This window comes from Pinus tabuliformis, chromosome 1_2, assembly GCF_031772625.1.
Source record: "Pinus tabuliformis cultivar Carrire ecotype Pingquan chromosome 1_2, CPIR1, whole genome shotgun sequence".
In the NCBI taxonomy this organism is placed as follows: domain Eukaryota; kingdom Viridiplantae; phylum Streptophyta; class Pinopsida; order Pinales; family Pinaceae; genus Pinus; species Pinus tabuliformis.
The window spans coordinates 1,167,750,001-1,167,758,346 of record NC_142298.1 but is presented as its reverse complement, the minus strand read 5'-3'; positions in this window follow the sequence as shown (position 1 = coordinate 1,167,758,346).

The following is an 8,346-nucleotide window of genomic DNA, read 5'->3' as shown; positions in this document are numbered from 1 at the left end:
CGAGTCACTGTTTCGACTTATGGATCTGAAAAATTCATACACGAAACTACAGTCTGTCCTCTTTCTATACCTTCTTACGAAATTTCAATCCGATCCCTAGAGAGAAAGTTATGACGATTTTCCCCAGGTCACCTGTTTGGAATGTAATTCAGGACTCTGCAAAAAGACCAACTTCCTCAGATCATATGTCCACAAATGTAGCGCAAAAAGCTCTGAAATTCGGACCCAAGGTTTAGCATGATTTCTTCTCAAATGGGTTTTTTTTTTCACTTCTGAAACCTCACATAAAAAACTTTATAGCGATAATTCCACGATGACCTGTTTGGAGCAGCGAAACCCTAGAATCTAAAGCTCTAATACCAAATGTTATGAAACCAGCTCAAGAAAAGATAGAAAAGATAGATCAACGCCTTAGAATTCAGCCTCTTCGAGGGGGAAACCTCCTTTACATTACATAAATGAACAATTCTTCGATGATTCAAATGACAAAACCTCCTTTCTATATATAGGAGTCTAAGGAGTTACAATATAATCCAGCTGACCTAACAATAATAATATAAAGCCACAAAAATAACAATAGAGGGATTCTATGGGGCACATTAATAACAATATGGGAGAAATAGGGGCACAAAAATATAAATAAGGGGTATAACTACAATAGTAATGGGTTAATCACTAGTATTATAGGGACCCAACATAAATACTAAGCACCTAATCATTCCTCCCCACTAGAAGCCTTTTGGACCCCAAAATATCATATTATCTGACAAGTAGGTAAGGGTACAATCCCCTCACCTTTCCAAGCTCGATCCAATTGGATTTTGAAGAATTTGTTTCCTTGAGCTCCTCTCTAGGGAAATCAACATTCACTTGCCTTGAGGACCATGTTCTTCTGTCACGAATGGTGTCTTATTGAAACTGGTTCAGAAATTATGTAAGAATGCATTCAAAATGTGAAATATGAACTTTCTCTCCTTGTTCAACAACTTGAAGCCTCTTTTTACAAAACTGACACCAGTTTGCACTGTCGACTTGAAACCTGTGATTGACATAATACCTGTACTTGTCTTTGCCCTTTTCAAGCTGATATTGCACTGTTTCTTGCACCATTTTTAGTCATTTATAGAAACTCATGGTTTTTTGCATGTCGTCATCAAAATCAACATCCTTCTTACCATGACGACATAACAAAATATAATGCAAATGGATGAAAAATTTCACTACTTGTTTTACATGACTCAAGCCTGATTGTACATTTTGAAAGTATGAAATTTTCAGAACATAACTTTCATGTAAAAAATAATGACGCCTGAATACAATAGTTACATAACCAATAGGCCTAAAAGGCATAAGAATGAACTTACTTCTTATACCTCTGTTGTACCTTCGAACCAAGTGAAATTTTTGACATGTATCCATCCAATGAAAGTGCATGGATCGCTGCAAATTAATCTTTACACCATGTAAATCTTATGAATGAAATAAGATGGTGAAGTTGCTTGCATAAACTTGAAACTCAAATGAACCTTTCAAGTTTGAAAGAGCATTTAAAAGAATTGAACTAATCTTTTGGTTTGAAGTAACACATGCCTCTTGCTATTTGCCTCCCCACTGGAAGACTTTGCACACACATGACAATGCATGCCAAGGAGCTTCGAAAGGAGAAATGTCGACAACAACTTTCCTCCAACATTGGGTTACTCCCAACAAACCTCTTATCAAGATGACGGTCTTGAGTGTTAACCAATCAACAATGGCATCCAACTTGGAGAGCCTTGCCTTCAACTTACCTCCTCCAATATCATGGTCCAAATGCATCAAAGAAGTGAAACCCAACTTGTACTTTGATATCTTCAAAACATCAAACAATTTTCCTTCATAGATGACATGTGCATAATAAAATTTTATCAACATGTTTATGTCACCCAAGTGAACAATTTCTTCAAGAAATGACTCTTTTTGCCATAATTCAAATACATGTATGTAATAGAAGTGCTACAAAGAACATACAACATTAAAATCCATACAAACCATTCTTGTTTGGTGTTATGTATATTATTGCACTAACCTCTTTTTACAACTTTTCTTTGGCGAAAACTACTCCTTTTGTCCTCTTTCTTGAAATACTTACCATTCCTCTTTGGCACCATAACCATCGGTGCACAACATGGCGTAGGGGATGATTGAATAATCCCATTGTTCAACAAACTTTTGCATTGCATTGTTGTCTCTACACTTTGCAATTTTGTCAACCCTTGCATGTTAACATCACAAAAAGAAAACTCTTGCTGCATAGATATTTCATGTGAAGTTTATTTCTCCTTGAAGGATGATTCTTTCACAACCTGAAATACTTCATCACTCTAATGAACTGAACCAACCAAATCAAAATTGAAACTTGCATTACATGCAACAACATTTTCATAAACAATATCATCATTTGGCTTGAACATGAGAAGTACTAAACTTTTACTTGAATTCACTTGTCTTTTTGCCTCCCCTGCATTAACCAAAGAAATGTTCAGCTTTTTGCGATGGGCTCTCACTATGTACTCCACACCATCCTTGAACAAGTGATATTTTTTTCATGGTGGTTAAAGATTGTTTTCTGGTCATACAAATATGGACTACCCAACACCACACCTGAAATATCAAGCAGTACCACATCTAACTCTACTTTGTCAACAAATTTTGTAGTGATTGCTAACTTAAACAAACATTTTCTTGTAACTTGTAAACTGGTGTCTCTTGTTATCCATCCCAAAGGGTATGGTTTATGGTCTGGTACAGTTTCAAGATTCAATTCGTTGATTAAGTCTTCATAGATTAGATTCGCTTGTGACCCACTATCGAAGAGTGTGTCGATCTTGGTGTGTTTAGATATGACCCTAACATGAATTAACTCAATTCTTCTCTTTTCATCCAGAGTAGTAGTAGTGTGACAGTTTTGTGAACTAGTGCTTGCAATATCTTGTTTTCCTTTGATTCCCATGAGAATGATTTTGTTTTCATCACTTGATTTAGAACCTAAATCTTCTTGAGTGATAACAGTGGTCTTTTGTTTCCCTTTATTATTGAACTTATTTGGTCTCATTTCTGGATGGAGTTTCCAACAATTATCCTCATTATTTCCCCCTTTTGAACAATGTTTACATATAACTTTCCCCCCTTCTTTCTTCACACTTGCATTTTTCTTTCCCTTCCATTTTCCTCCTTTCTCTTTATCCTTACCCTTAGGTGGCTTTTTATTACTACTCTCTTCATAAGTGTTATTTCCTCTAGATTCAAGATGCATGGCTTGCACACTTACTTCATCTAAATTAGTTGGATTGAACATAAGAATAGTATGTTTCAGATAGGAATGTAAATCCCTAATATATTTCAGCAGTGTATCTTGGTAATTCAAATTCACTCCTAATAACAAAGCCCTTTTCCTAAACCCCTGTGTATAATCTTGGACTATTTAGCATTTAAGTTGCCTAAAATTATGCCAACTCATAATGTCTTTTTTCATATAGGCTAAAGGATAAAACTGTCTTTTAATTGCATAAACAAATTCAATCCAAGTGATGGATATCTTACCATGGATTCTCATTTCCTCTTGAGTATTTTCTTCCCACCAAACTAGTGCAGCTCCTTCTAGCCTCAACGAAGCTATCCAGATCTTTATGTTGTCTTCTTGAAGGTTATGAATTCTGCAGTACACCTCCAACTGTCGAATCCAATTTTCCAACTTTTCTGCATTCACCTCTCCATTGTACATGGGAAGTTTGAATTTTATGTCCAATTTCAATAATGGAGTCTTTCCTTTTGGGGTTTTGGAATGAGTATGGGTAGTTTCAGTGGTGGTAGTGGAAGATGATGTTGTGTTATATGATGGAGATGATCAGGAGGATGGTGGCGATGGAGGCGACTTTCCACCATTCCCTTTGGAATCCTTCTTCTTATCTTTTTTGTCCTTTGAGCTTCCTTCTCCATGTGGAGGTTTAGAACTCTCTCCAACCATTCTAATGTTCCTCTCTTCATAGAGTACTTTAACCATCTCAGTCAAAGTTTACAAAGATTTCTTGAATTCCTCTTCTAAACAGGGACCTTCGGGCTCTATTTCTCCAGACATAATGGCTATGGATTCAGGCTCATAAATTTGTACTGCTTGTACCTCTTCAATCTCAATTGAAGGAAAAACTTGAGGAGTTTCAAGTGCAGCTAGAATTGGAACTTTGGGTGGTGGATATTGTGGCCTTGTGGATCTCCTTCTTCTGGGCATTACCTCAAGAGTTGCAACCAATATCTTCCCTTCTCCTTTCTGCAATTTTAACCTTGTAAGCATCATAATTTTTGCAACCATTAAAACCCTAATTGCACAAACTCAAGCAATTAGGAAATTCAACCTGTTGCTTTGATACCAACTTCATCTACTTTTGTATGATTAGTTTTGTTGTGCTAATAACAATTATAGATTTATAAACATGTGCTTTATTCTTGCTTTTTGTGCTGGGATTGCCTTAGTTGTTGGTACTTACAAACATGTAAATTTCCATAAGTTAAACAAGACATTCATGACAAAAATAGCTTCAAAAACTAATAAAGAACAAAAAACATGTACAATGCAACAAACCATCAAAGAGACACATTAACACAATGTTTTAATGAAGGATTTCACCCTTCCTGGGCTACATCTCCTTGGTCTAGCTTCCATGGCTTGGGCCTCTGTATTAGCTCAATGTGGAAAAAATGTTGTTTACAAAGCTCTATGGCTCCTGATACCTACACCTATGTGTTAAGCATGTCCAAATTAGCTAAGAACACTTCTTTCTGAGCTAAAATTGGTCGAAAATTGCTCAAGATATGATGCATTCAATTTTTCCCTAGGAAACCCCACTAAATCTGGAGAGATTCCAATTAAGTCCGCCAAAATTGGCAGTTCCGTCGAATTTGGCACTCCCTCCAAAATCTCCACCAACTTAATTCGTCATTAATGGAGAGTTAATTATTCGTTAAGCATAATTATGGGCACTAAAAGCGCTTAACGCTAGCCCCTAGCTCCTGGTTTTGGGCGCTTCGTCGCATGGGGAGGGGGTTGGGCTACAGGGTTGTCTCCCTCGTCCCTTGCTGTCGGCAACACTGTGTGCTTTAAATAATGTATCATGGCCAATGTTTAACAAATGCACCATTGGCTTATTGGCAAGGAAATAGAGTTGGGAAGGGAGGTCATGGGTGCAAACTTGCCCTCCGCCCATCCCTCATACATTTTACAATACAAAATATATATTGCGCCTTTATAACTTTGACTTTTGACTAATATTAAAAGACTCCATTGAAATATTGTTCGATGCCCTTGATGTATGGTTCGAACTTTACCATGCCATTCATATTTAAAATGCGCCATAATTAATATATATATGCAGATACATTGTATATGCAGATTTATATAGTTTATAATTTAATATTAAAATATATATATATATGTATATGTATATGTATATGTATATGTATATGTATATGTATATATATATATATTAAAACCATATAATACAAAATAAAATTATATTAATAATAAATATATAATAATATTTAAATAACTAAAAAAGATTCAAACTCCACCTTGGAGGCCAATTAGGCAATTTGACCTTCACACAACCAAACTGGCGAATCCAAAGGTGACACTTGTCATAGATCCATTGGGATAAAACTGAAGATGATTCCCCTTGCTGACTGGACTGCTGTGTCATCATTCTGTCTTATTCTGCAATTTTTTCGATGTTTAGGAAAACGAACAATAGGCATTTTCTCCTTCATCCAAACTCTATTTCTAGTGAAATGAATTGCATTGCGATCGTCTTGATGAGATGGATGCAGTCGTATAGTTTTTGAACCAATATGAGAACTTTGATTTTTGAGCTAAATACTAAGCACCTAATCATGCATCTTGTTGAATGTACGTTGTTACTTGATTTTATTATCGTTATTATCATGTGAACTAATTTGCAGGTTAATCAACGATTTTTTCATGACCTCTTATGTTTATCTCTTAGGATACTACTATTACTTTTCTTATAAAGGCGCAATATCTCTTTCATAGCCTTGAAAAACCTTATCAATATCTCAATTGTTTGTCTCACGGTGTCAAATTACTTGCTTGTTTCAAGAATTGTTTGTATAATCTCTTATGTTGATAATTGCATCCAAGGAAAATTCCTAAGGATAATGGCAACCGACCGTATTTCCAGTTGGGGCTCCTACTCCAAATGGTGTGAGGTCTAATTGGGACTTCATACTAGGGAGACCCCCTTGGTTGACAGATTTCCAACATTGTCGACAGTTGGCTCTATAAGGAGAGCTAGATGACAAGTTGATCCCATTGAGTCTATTTTGAATTTTTCATCTTGAATGGCTCATTCCCAAATCATAATCTCAGGGTGTTTTTCTAAAAGAGTAGATCTTCAAATCCATGTGAGAATAATTAATAACTTGTCTCAATTTAAGTTTGATGGTGAGAGTGAAGTACCTATTCTTGGGAACCTCTTTTGATTTATTCAATTTTGTCTCTCTAATGAAATTCATTATAAAGATGTTCAAAGCAGGTTGTTCATCCTCACTCTTGAAGGTCATATCCAACAATGGTGTCATACATTTCCAATCGCTTTCATCCATTCATTTGAACAACTTGTTAAGGAGCTTCGTGAAGCCTAGCATGGTTCAAATTTCTTTGAAACATTATGAATGTTAATCCCCGAATGATTGTGCTCCCCTAGCTTTCGAAAACCATGAGACACCCATAATTTCAGAGAAGGAACCTACTATTCTCTTTGTTCCTTGTCCTCTTCCTTTCTCAGTACCAATCTAAGTTCCTCCTTGTGATGATGTTGACGCTGGGAAATATGGGAATCAAATTGTTGATTTGTCTATTCAACCTTCATCCACTTTCCATGATCTAGATCTGATTGAGGAAATCTTAGAATGGTACTTGAAGCCTAAGGTGGAGGCTAATCCCTTGATATTTCAAGATGATATTAACACTCATAACTTCAATCTTGAATCTGATTCAATTGAAATCATGATCTCTTCAAAGGGTGTTTTTCCTCCTCTATCATCCCATTCTCATGATCCCTTGTTCCTTGATCCACTTGATTAGTCGCTTTCAAACCCTCTTGAATCTAATTTTTCTAATCCAAATAATTAATAGGTGAAAGGTAGTGACATTTCATAGGTAGAGGAGCAAAAAGGTGAAGAATCTTTTGATCTCTCTTCTCTTTTTCAAGATCCTCTTTGTCAAGATGATCTTCCTCCATTCTTGCCTGATATAGAATCTATTAATCTTTGCATTCAATTAAATGAAATTAATTTACCTAACCAAGTAGAGGCTGGGCAATCATCAATTTGATGATGATGAATCCATTGATGTATATATTACTGATGAGATTAATAGGTTGTATAGATTTGAAAACTTTGGATTATCATATTTTCCATAAAAAAATTATTTCTCATAGTAGGGCATGAATGTTTTGATTATCTAAACTATCATTTATTACAATAGTTATGAACTTAGAATACGGTGACTTGTATTCCATTTATTTCTTGTAGAGATGATGTTTGCATTGGTTTTTTTCTTGGAAAACATCATCGATACAATTTTGAAAAATGTGACTCTTGTCATGCCTTGACCTCCTTATAGTTGTTCATAATGACTTGTATGGTGTAATTCCTTTGTGTTCTCTCTCTAGTTTCAACCACTTCTTAACTTTCATTGTTGGCTTATCTAGACACACTTGGGTTTCCTTTCTACAAATTAAGAATGAGATTTTTCATATGTTTTGGCTGACTATGCCATTGTAGAAAAATAATATGGACATCAAATACAAAACTTAAGAAAATATAATAGAGGGGAATGCATTAACAACAAATTTAAAACTTAAAACACCAAACATAGAATTCAAATGAAACATATTATTCCATATAGAATTCAAATGAAACATAGAAAAAATATTACATTAATTGAAATCTTAAAGTGTATAACCCAATCTAAGGGATTATGCCCTATTATTGGGAAATATCTATTAATTATGTCAATTACATTTTTTTTTGTTTCTTAGTTTATTTAAATCCTCAGATGACTGCATGACTAACCTATGGATTGAGTAGTCACCATCCAAGGGCATATAAGCCATCAAAATCACCCAGGGATCACATCCAGTTTGAGCCACACTAGCACTTAACATGGTTGGATTTTTTTACCATGGAGTTCTGAACTGGTGACCTTTACACCACAACATGCCTTAATAGAACACCTTATCACTGTCTATTCTACACCCCGTGGGCGTGCCAATGATATATGTAATGGCACTC